General features: G+C 40.1%; 2 non-coding genes and 1 pseudogene across 2 annotated transcripts; all 3 read right to left on the reverse strand.

Annotated features, from left to right (window-relative positions):
* Positions 1-287: 287 nt before the first annotated feature.
* Positions 288-6,804, reverse strand: LOC117149889 (annotated as a pseudogene).
* A 395-nt stretch (positions 6,805-7,199) lies between these two features.
* Positions 7,200-7,378, reverse strand: LOC117149896. Its single transcript, XR_004460597.1, has one exon. It is a non-coding gene; the product is annotated as a 5.8S ribosomal RNA (ribosomal RNA).
* Positions 7,379-8,064: 686 nt separating this feature from the next.
* Positions 8,065-10,059, reverse strand: LOC117149887. Its single transcript, XR_004460592.1, has one exon. It is a non-coding gene; the product is annotated as a small subunit ribosomal RNA (ribosomal RNA).
* Positions 10,060-12,257: the final 2,198 nt, after the last annotated feature.

The following is a 12,257-nucleotide window of genomic DNA, read 5'->3' on the forward strand; positions in this document are numbered from 1 at the left end:
ATTAAAGTCTTTATATTAATTATATGATAGGGACAATATCATATGCGTCACTAAATTGATGACGAGGTATTTGGCAACGTGATAGAATTCTTTAAAGTCTTTATATCAAAAATTATACGATAGGGACAATATCATATGCGTCACTAAATTGATGACGAGGTATTTGGCAACTTGATATAATTCTTTAAAGTCTTTATATCAAAAATTATATGATAGGGACAATATCATATGCGTCACTAAATTGATGACGAGGTGTTTGTTTGGCTACAGGAAAAATCATTTATTTATCGAATCATCAAGCAAAGGATAAGCTTCAGTGGATCGCAGTATGGCAGCTGCTCAACCACTTACAACACCTTGCCTGTTACAAAAGTCGTTTACAATTGATTCTAGGCTTTGTCATTGTATTAAATAATGCTTTTATATGTAACTAGCGCGGCATCAGGTGATCGAAGATCCTCCTAATTTACTATGTTACAAATTACATTGGCATCACATCCATTGTCGTTTATAAAATAAATTATAAACTTTAAATGGTTTAGAAGCCATACAATGCAAATTGCCCCTTATTTATCATTGCAGTCCAGCACGGATACGACCTTAGAGGCGTTCAGGCATAATCCAACGGACGTAGCGTCATACCACTGTTCGCTCGAACAAGTATTGTGCCATTGGTCCGTACCTGCGGTTCCTCTCGTACTACGCAGGAATGCTGTCGCAACAACGTTTTGTCATTAGTAGGGTAAAACTAACCTGTCTCACGACGGTCTAAACCCAGCTCACGTTCCCTTGCATGGGTGAACAATCCAACGCTTGGTGAATTTTGCTTCACAATGATAGGAAGAGCCGACATCGAAGGATCAAAAAGCGACGTCGCTATGAACGCTTGGCCGCCACAAGCCAGTTATCCCTATGGTAACTTTTCTGACACCTCTTGTTAAAAACTCTTTAAACCAAAAGGATCGATAGGCCGAGCTTTTGCTGTCCCTGTGTGTACTGAACACCGAGATCAAGTCAGCATTTGCCCTTTTGCTCTATGTGTGGTTTCTGTCCGCACTGAGCTGGCCTTGGGACACCTCCGTTATTATTTGAGAGATGTACCGCCCCAGTCAAACTCCCTACCTGGCAATGTCCTTGAATTGGATCATACCTGAGTAATTGGAGTTATACCAAATTTTCAAATCAAAAATACATAAATGCATCGTTTTATTAAAGAATTTGTTTGCGATTATATAACAAACTCGTGATACTTTGATCAAGAAGCTTGCATCAAAACCCAATACCATAAGATATAATAAATATATCCGTATAATGGCTAGGAAATGATACACGTTCCATTTAATCAAGTAAGTAAGGAAACAATAAGAGTAGTGGTATTTCATTGACGATACCAAACCGAGGTCTAATATCTCCCACTTATTCTACACCTCTTATGTCTCCTTACACTGCCAGATTAGAGTCAAGCTCAAAAGGGTCTTCTTTCCCCGCTAATTATTCCAAGCCCGTTCCCTTGGCTGTGGTTTCGCTAGATAGTAGATAGGGACAGTAGGAATCTCGTTAATCCATTCATGCGCGTCACTAATTAGATGACGAGGCATTTGGCTATTTTTTTTTTTTTTTTGATCGCGGAGGTATGGAAATCTATCGAAAGATACTAGGTCTGTCAACACTTCAGTTTCCTAGCATGCACGATTCATTGCTGAACCGAAGTTCCGCAACGCCTACGTACTAAAACCATCCTCATAGCCATTTATATATTACCATTATTTGCGATGTTTATGCCTTTATTGATGTTATGCCAAGACAGCAAGCAAATGTTTTGAACCAAACGTTTTAGCTAAGTCCAATCTCGGGAAAACCCGCTCAGGTACATGAACTGTTTAAAACAACCGAGACTGCCTCTCATAACCTGGACGCTAATGATATGACTATCATATTTGCTGAGGAGACCCTTCGCTATCAATCTTTTAACGGATTGACCACTCCAGATCCCCCTCCAGTTCAGGGTGGCAGAATGGAATTCAATGTCACCTGCGGCTTCGAATCTGCGACGCAATTCAGTTCGTATGTCCGGTCTGTCGTATCTATTGATTTTGCGCTGGTGCGCATCATCCATAGAGTGTCCGTCTGTCACAATTTGTATGTCGATCACATCAATGTGATTTTGTCGTAGTGCCACCAGGTCCGGTTTATTAAGGCCGGATTCGCACTGCAGACTTGGTTCAACAATGACCGCGCAGCCTCTCTCCTCAAGTCCCCGCTTGATTCGATTTACTACGCAGTTGTGTCTAGCTACGCGCCTCCCATGCGATCGGTAACATTTTTGCATTATATGGTTTGTTGTTTCGGGAGCGTCACATCCTGCACGACACTGTCGTTCCAATTCGTGCCTTCCCCTTGTAGTACGAGACTTCGTGGGTAGGGCATTTATCCGCAGACGAATACCGTCTATATATTCCTTTCCTGTTAGTAAACGCGTGGGTTGATTAACCCACCCGTGTTGCGGTCCCCAATGGCCCGCTTCACGGAGTCCGCTGCCATCAACTGAGAGGTACAATTTGTTCGCCCAATATTTTTCTATTGCCGGACGCGATAACAATTCATGTTGTTCTGCAAATAATCTATCCCGGGCCCGTTGTTTTTCGGCTTCGAGGAAAGAGCTGGCTACCTCGTTTTGCGTGAGGTGAGGCCATTTAATGTTACTCAAACGTCTTAGCCTTAACATTGGAGCTACCCATCTAAGTGATGGAATTCCGAGACCTCCACTTTTTGGGGGTGCGTGAATGAATGCTATCGGCACATCCAGCGGAAGATTTAGCCATCTTCGCACATAGTATCGTATTAGTTTGTCAGTTTTTCGTAGGACGCCTATCGCCACACTCCCAAGGGCTAACTTGTGATAGAGCTGTGGGATAAGGACAGTCCTTAGGGCGAACATCCTCTGTTGTGGTTTGAGGGGGGCCTTTGTCAATCTTTGTAGCTTTGGACCAATGTCCTCGGCCGGATTGCATCGAACCCTCCCAGTTGCAGTGAAGTTGATGCCTAAGTACTTCCACTCGTCCGTTCGCTTCAATGATGGAATCTCTCTTGAGCCTACGTAAAAGCTCTGTGCCTCTAGCACGGTACACTTCTGTTTCGGCTGGCCCTTAATGCCAACGGTAAAACATTTGTCGGCATTAAGTTTGAGGCCGACGAGAGATAGAAAATCCAACGTTCTGTCCAACAATACTTGAAGTCCCATTCGAGTTTCAGCAAATAGTACCAAATCATCTGCAAACGCGGCCGCGTTAGTAATGGCATTTCCGACTCTGGCACCAATTTCGCTGGGTAGGTTTCTAAGTAACCTGTCCATTACCAAGTTAAATAGAATAGGAGACAAAGGGTCACCCTGCTTCACTCCTCTAGCAGGGACGAATTCCTCTGAACTCCAACCGTCCCCATTGAGACTGGTACCGCCACCCTCGTACGTATTCTGTACGTAGTCAACGAAGCCCTTTGGCGCACCATAAGCACGTAAGGTGTCATATATAGATGCATGCGATAGAGAATCGAATGCCTTGCTTACATCTAAATTTGCGATGTAGCAAGATCTAAAGTGCTTATGGCTATGCCTCAAGACTAAGTCAACTATCGTCGCATTATCGGCACATCCGTCGGTAGGTAAGAAGCCCCGCTGGCGCGGGTCCCAATTGATTGATGAGTTCAACCGGGTTGCCAATATTGCATTTAGCTGTCTTACCAGGACTGAAGGCACCGATATTGGACGAAAGTCTTGCGGTCGCTTCGCCGTCACCGTCTTCGGGATGAAGACAGTTCTGGCCAGTCGGATAGAGTGTGGTAGATTGCCGCACCATAGAATTAGGTTCATTATACGTAGCATAATACCTGACGGCACCTCCCTGGCTGTTTTTGGAGTTATCCCGTCAGGCCCCGGAGATGAAGATAATGAGATTCTTGATGCCCTAAGGTCATGCTCCGTAATAGCAGACCATACCCTCTCAAGCGAGTGATCCATTTGTATCACTTCTCCACTGCAAGAGCTTGGGCTAGGCTGAGTCATTACTTCTCTCCAGTAGGGAACCATTACTTCTTGGCTTGGCATTACCGACTCATCAGTTCCATTTAGCAAGGACTTAATGCATCTTCCTTTATGCTTATCCCAGTTACGCTGGGTGACAGCATACATACGTTGACCCGCGCTTACTTGAATTTCTTCACTTTGACATTCAGAGCACTGGGCAGAAATCACATTGTGTCAACACCCGCTAGGGCCATCACAATGCTTTGTTTTAATTAGACAGTCGGATTCCCCAAGTCCGTGCCAGTTCTGAATTGATTGTTAATTGATAATCGTTATAATTGATAAGAACTAATTGGTTTAACCCAAATAGTATTCTTAAAAATTTTAGCAAGAAAGTTCCACAATTGGCTACGTAACTAAACTATCCGGGGAACAAGTAACTAACATAAATGCTAGAAACTCTATTTACCCAGAACGAGCACATAAACCATGTTATTGTTTCCCAATCAAGCCCGACTATCTCAATCTTCAGAGCCAATCCTTATCCCGAAGTTACGGATCTAATTTGCCGACTTCCCTTACCTACATTATTCTATCGACTAGAGACTCTTCACCTTGGAGACCAGCTGCGGATATTGGTACGGCCTGTTGAGAAGTTTGCGTGTCCCCACCATAAATTTTCAAGGTCCGAGGAGAAAATATCGACACAACAGTATATGTCATGCTCTTCTAGCCCATCTACCATATCTCTCTGCGAAAGACTTCCATGGTAGTACGGCTATAAAACAGAAAAGAAAACTCTTCCGATATCTCTCGACGGCTTCTTTATGGTCGTTCCTGTTGCCAGGATGAGCACGAGGCCCATATTTAATAACAAACGGATACTCAACAGGTTACGGAATTGGAACCGTATTCCCTTTCGTTCAAAATTATTCAAGTGTATTATATTCGCTTTGTTTATATAGTTAGGCATTTTTGTTTTACTTGAAAATTTTCGGCTTTCGCCTTGAACTTAGGACCGACTAACTCGTGATCAACCACTGTTCACACGAAACCCTTCTCCACTTCAGTCCTCCAAGGTCTCATTCGATTATTTGCTACTACCACCAAGATCTGTACCAATGGCAGCTCCATGCAGGCTTACGCCAAACACTTCTACGCATACCATTGTACCTTCCTACTCACTAAAGTTTCAAAATTTATATCACAAGTAATATAAATCATCTACTTTAGCGGTAATGTATAGGTATACAACTTAAGCGCCATCCATTTTAAGGGCTAGTTGCTTCGGCAGGTGAGTTGTTACACACTCCTTAGCGGATTTCGACTTCCATGATCACCGTCCTGCTGTTTTAAGCAACCAACGCCTTTCATGGTATCTGCATGAGTTGTTAATTTGGGCACCGTAACATTACGTTTGGTTCATCCCACAGCGCCAGTTCTGCTTACCAAAAGTGGCCCACTGGGCACATTATATCATAACCTTGAACTTCATTTCAAGAAAGTTAAGGTTCTTACCCATTTAAAGTTTGAGAATAGGTTAAGATCGTTTCGACCCTAAGGCCTCTAATCATTCGCTTTACCAGATAAGATTATTTTATATAATATTAAAATGCACCAGCTATCCTGAGGGAAACTTCGGAAGGAACCAGCTACTAGATGGTTCGATTGGTCTTTCGCCCCTATACTCAATTCTGACAATCGATTTGCACGTCAGAACTGTTTCGGTCTTCCATCAGGGTTTCCCCTGACTTCAACCTGATCAAGTATAGTTCACCATCTTTCGGGTCACAGCATATATGCTCAAGGTACGTTCCAGTTAGAGGCATAAATAATATAAATATACATTATACATAACTATATAGAACGCCCCGGGATTGTGTTAATTAGCTATAAATAGCTAAAAAACTAATCCCATTATTAGTCAAGTTAATTACGCTATTAGGTTTACATCCCAATAACTTGCACATATGTTAGACTCCTTGGTCCGTGTTTCAAGACGGGTCCCGAAGGTATCCTGAATCTTTCGCATTGTTAATCATACAAGAGCATATAATAAACACAAAAATCAATGATAATTATGCCATTATATAATTCCGAAAAATTAACGCTCTGTAATAATATAAATCTATCAGCACTTTATCAAATTAATAACATTTATTCTGTGTTAAAATGCAAGCAATTTAATTGGAATAAACTATAAGTTATATTTTATGATAAATTTGGGATATGCTAATAGATTACAATGTCCTTATATGGAAAAAATGCACATTATTCTTAATAATATTATTTAAATATTACAATTTTAATGATGAATTTTCCATAACGGATATTCAGGTTCATCGGGCTTAACCTCTAAGCAGTTTCACGTACTGTTTAACTCTCTATTCAGAGTTCTTTTCAACTTTCCCTCACGGTACTTGTTTACTATCGGTCTCATGGTTATATTTAGTTTTAGATGGAGTTTACCACCCACTTAGTGCTGCACTATCAAGCAACACGACTCTTTGGAAACATCATCTAGTAATCATTAACGTTATACGGGCCTGGCACCCTCTATGGGTAAATGGCCTCATTTAAGAAGGACTTAAATCATTAATTTCTCATACTAGAATATTGACGCTCCATACACTGCATCTCACATTTGCCATATAGACAAAGTGACTTAGTGCTGAACTGTTTTCTTTTCGCTCGCCGCTACTAAGAAAATCCTTGTTAGTTTCTTTTCCTCCCCTAATTAATATGCTTAAATTCAGGGGGTAGTCCCATATGAGTTGAGGTTGTATATATAACTATATTTTGCCATAAATTCTTTATTTATAAATGATAAAACAATCAATTAAATTCGTTATAAATAGTTCCAATAGTTCTTGTAAGCAAAGTTATTTTTTATCCATTTAACGAACCAACGAAGAATAATAACAAAACCAAGATTTTTCTTTTTCCGAATCATTAATAAGAGACAATTCTAGATGAAAAATATTTCAATTTTTTATGCTAGACATTTCTCAGTATTATTTGATTGAAAAAGAAAATATTTCTCTTCGTTTTTCACATTCAAATGTGAGATAATGTTTTTCATTTCTTTTTTAGTATTATGAATAAAATCATTATTTAATCCAATAATATACCATATGCTTATAAAAAATTTATAAACAACTTAATTAGCATAGTCTTACAACCCTCAACCATATGTAGTCCAAGCAGCACTATAAAATTAATTAAAGTACATAACAGCATGGACTGCGATATGCGTTCAAAATGTCGATGTTCATGTGTCCTGCAGTTCACACGATGACGCACAGTTTGCTGCGTTCTTCATCGACCCATGAGCCGAGTGATCCACCGCTTAGAGTTTTATAATTCATTTTTATATAATATCAATATTGTTTTTATTGAAAGAAATTAAAAATACACCATTTTACTGGCATATATCAATTCCTTCAATAAATTTATTTTTATACCTAAAAATAAATGTTGCGATATGTCTTAGTTTCATATAAGCATTATGTATCATAAAAATCTGGTTATGGTTTGCTATTTTGGGTGACACATACTGCAAAATTTATATAAAACATTAACCTGATGGATGACAGGTACAAACATTGTATATTTTAGGTTGTTGCATTAGCCAACGTATGCTCATAACATAGATGAACAAAACATATTCGCAACGCGTGTATATTATGGTCCATATACACACACACTTATTTTGAATACCACATTCAAAATTATTTTAATTTTAATTCGACTTCTACTTTCAAATTTTGTTCAGTTTCTTCGATTTCCATTTTCGAGAATTTGTTTTTATAGGAAACGCCATTGTTGTAGTAGGTACTGCCACAAATACGCACAACAACATTAATAATGTTAAAGTCTTTTTATGAGGTTGCCAAGCCCCACATATAAAATAAAAGCCATCTTCATTTTATTTTGACTTTAACTTTTGATTCCGTGGAATCATTTTGTAATATTTTTATTTTGGTAAATTGTATTTATTTGTATTATAACAAATGTTTATTAACGATAAGGATATTATACAATAATGATCCTTCCGCAGGTTCACCTACGGAAACCTTGTTACGACTTTTACTTCCTCTAAATAATCAAGTTCGGTCAACTTTTGCGAAACAACCGTAACACGCAAGGCGTCACAGTGATCACGTCCGGAGACCTCACTAAATAATTCAATCGGTAGTAGCGACGGGCGGTGTGTACAAAGGGCAGGGACGTAATCAATGCGAGTTAATGACTCACACTTACTGGGAATTCCAAGTTCATGTGAACAGTTTCAGTTCACAATCCCAAGCATGAAAGTGGTTCAGCGGTTTACCCGGACCTCTCGGTCTAGGAAATACACGTTGATACTTTCATTGTAGCGCGCGTGCAGCCCAGGACATCTAAGGGCATCACAGACCTGTTATTGCTCAATCTCATTATTGCTAGACGCAATTTGTCCATTTAAGAAGCTAGTGTCCTTATAATGGGACAAACCAACAGGTACGGCTCCACTTACATAAACACATTCAAACACAATAAACATTTTACTGCCACCATGAATGAAGGCTACATAAGCTTCAGCACCATAATCCTGAAGATATCTATTTAATATATTTGAGTCTCGTTCGTTATCGGAATTAACCAGACAAATCACTCCACGAACTAAGAACGGCCATGCACCACCACCCATAGATTCGAGAAAGAGCTATCAATCTGTCTTACACACTTATGTTCGGACCTGGTAAGTTTTCCCGTGTTGAGTCAAATTAAGCCGCAGGCTCCACTCCTGGTGGTGCCCTTCCGTCAATTCCTTTAAGTTTCAGCTTTGCAACCATACTTCCCCCGGAGCCCAAAAGCTTTGGTTTCCCGGGAAGCGACTGAGAGAGCCATAAAAGTAGCTACACCCAATTGCTAGCTGGCATCGTTTATGGTTAGAACTAGGGCGGTATCTGATCGCCTTCGAACCTCTAACTTTCGTTCTTGGTTAATGAAAACATCTTTGGCAAATGCTTTCGCTTAAGTTAGTCTTACGACGGTCCAAGAATTTCACCTCTCGCGTCGTAATACTAATGCCCCCAAACTGCTTCTATTAATCATTACCTCTTGATCTGAAAACCAATGAAAGCAGAACAGAGGTCTTATTTCATTATCCCATGCACAGAATATTCAGGCATTTGAAGCCTGCTTTAAGCACTCTAATTTGTTCAAAGTAATAGTACCGGCCCACAATAACACTCGTTTAAGAGCACTAGTGCAGGTTTTTAAATAGGAGGAACATATGAAAAAATACAAGTATTTAATCACATATAAGAACTCCACCGGTAATACGCTTACATACATAAAGGTATAGTACTAACCACAATTGTAAGTTGTACTACCCGTATGAAGCACAAGTTCAACTACGAACGTTTTAACCGCAACAACTTTAATATACGCTATTGGAGCTGGAATTACCGCGGCTGCTGGCACCAGACTTGCCCTCCAATTGGTCCTTGTTAAAGGATTTAAAGTGTACTCATTCCAATTACAGGGCCTCGGATATGAGTCCTGTATTGTTATTTTTCGTCACTACCTCCCCGAGCTGGGAGTGGGTAATTTACGCGCCTGCTGCCTTCCTTAGATGTGGTAGCCGTTTCTCAGGCTCCCTCTCCGGAATCGAACCCTGATTCCCCGTTACCCGTTGCAACCATGGTAGTCCTAGATACTACCATCAAAAGTTGATAGGGCAGACATTTGAAAGATCTGTCGTCGGTACAAGACCATACGATCTGCATGTTATCTAGAGTTCAACCAATATAACGATCTTGCGATCGCTTGGTTTTAGCCTAATAAAAGCACATGTCCCATAAGGTTCATGTTTTAATTGCATGTATTAGCTCTAGAATTACCACAGTTATCCAAGTAACTGTTAACGATCTAAGGAACCATAACTGATATAATGAGCCTTTTGCGGTTTCACTTTTAATTCGTGTGTACTTAGACATGCATGGCTTAAAATTTGAGACAAGCATATAACTACTGGCAGGATCAACCAGAATAATGTTTTTCCTTCATATTCCATTCATATATTTTGAATCGAAATAAGCAATATAATAGATATATATGTCGGGTTATGAATATCAGGGGCCTCGCCGTCCGTCCGTCCGTCCATATCAGCGTTGCTCATAACTCTTTTCACAATATAATTTTTATGCAGCTGTGCGCAGTCAACGAGTCCACTTGCGTCTGCTTTGGCTTCTCCACGATTAATGCCCTCACTCCCGTTTCGTGCAGCCTGCTTTGTCTCTTCTCAATTTTTGGCATTTCCTTTTCATTATATAGTTTTCCCTTTCTAACCAAGCAGCGCAAGTGGCCACGTTCAGCAACAGCTCTATCGCTCTCGTTTTTGCAAAATCCTAGATAATTCATCTATTCATCCTCACACATTGACAATAAATAGGAACACGCATAATAGCAAAGGGAACATGGAGAAGAAGTAAACGGCGACTAAATGCATTCATTATTTTCGCCACGTGTTCATAAATAGGAACACGCATAATAGCAAAGGGAACTTGGAGAAGAAGTAAACAGCGACTACACGCATACTCATTATTTTCGCCACGACACGGCCATTCTGACATTTACACGTCCTCGTGTAAGCTTTTGATACCGAGATACCAAGATATCAAGATCACATACTTTCATCACTATTCAATAACATTTAATTTCATTAGTTTGACATTATTAGGCGTATTTCTTAAATCTTAATTCTGTGAAGAAACAAAACAGCTTTTATTTCATTGTTGCTGGGATAACTTATTCTATTTTCATATTCAGTTCCATTGATCAGTAATACATCAGCTTACAACTTATCTTAACATTATCATTTATCGATTTCTATATATCGATCTTCCGCCAGTTCACACACACTTGATTATTAATTCAATTCAAACTCATCGTCTCTCCTGGACGGATAACTCACAATTCATCGTCTCACCTGACGGATAACTCACAATTCATCGTCTCACCTAGACGGATAACTCACAATTCATCGTCTCACATAGACGGATAACTCACAATTCATCGTCTCACCTAGACGGATAACTCACAATTCATCGTCTCACATAGACGGATAACTCACAATTCATCGTCTCACCTAGACGGATAACTCACAATTCATCGTCTCACATAGACGGATAACTCACAATTCATCGTCTCACCTAGACGGATATCTCTCGTTCACAAAAGAACTCATTGGCGGGCTTTTCTTTTCATTCAACTGTTTCTATATTTCAGCTATTGCTCTACATTCTCGTTTAACTCATTCGGGATTTCTGCATCCGGCATTTTACGTATATCTTCATGGCAATACTTGAACGATCGGTTACTCGTCAACGACTTTAGTGTATACCTGTCACCCTCTAATACTTCAGTCACCAAAAACGGTCCTCTAAATTTCGGATCTAACTTAGTTTGGTGTCTTTCTTCATTCCTCAATAGCACATAGTCACCTACGTGGTGTTTGTCAACGGCTGCCCTACTGCTATCAAATCGGGATTTGTCGTAAGACGCTAACGATTTCATATTTTCTGTCGCATGAGCTCTAACAGTTGCCAAATCTATTTCACATTCGGTCTCACATGGGGGAACTAATCCAAGGGGTCGAGCCTGTTTACCAATTAACATTTCTAACGGACTTGCCTCAGTGGCACGAGAAATTGTACAATTCAGTGCAAGTTGGACTTCGCCAAGTGCGTCCTGCCACGATTGTTGACTTGATTCTACCACTGACAACAAATTTTTCAGTGTTTCCATCACCCGTTCCACTTGCCCATTTGCACGGCTCATTCCCGTAGCAATCAAGTGAAGTTCAACTTTCTGCGATACGCAAAACTCTGAAAACTTAGAGCTAGTAAAACATCTGCCCTGGTCGGCGATGATGCGATCTGGTACTCCAAATAAGGATATGGAAGATTTCATAGCATTAACACAGCTTTCGGCATCTATCTTTAAGGTGTGATACAGATAAACAAACTTTGTATAGGCATCGATCTGAACAATGACATACTCCTTCAAATCGCTCTTGCCGCTTAATTTACCCGTTATATCTATGTGGATGGTGTGCCACGGTATACTTGTCTTCGGAATGGAATGAAGTTCCGCCTGAACCTTCCCGGAAGATGATTTCACTGATCTACAAGTTATGCAGTTTGAAACAAATTTTCGAACATAATTGTTCATTTTAGCGAACCAATAA

This window comes from Drosophila mauritiana, unplaced genomic scaffold, assembly GCF_004382145.1.
Source record: "Drosophila mauritiana strain mau12 unplaced genomic scaffold, ASM438214v1 U_5, whole genome shotgun sequence".
Taxonomy (NCBI): Eukaryota; Metazoa; Arthropoda; class Insecta; order Diptera; family Drosophilidae; genus Drosophila; species Drosophila mauritiana.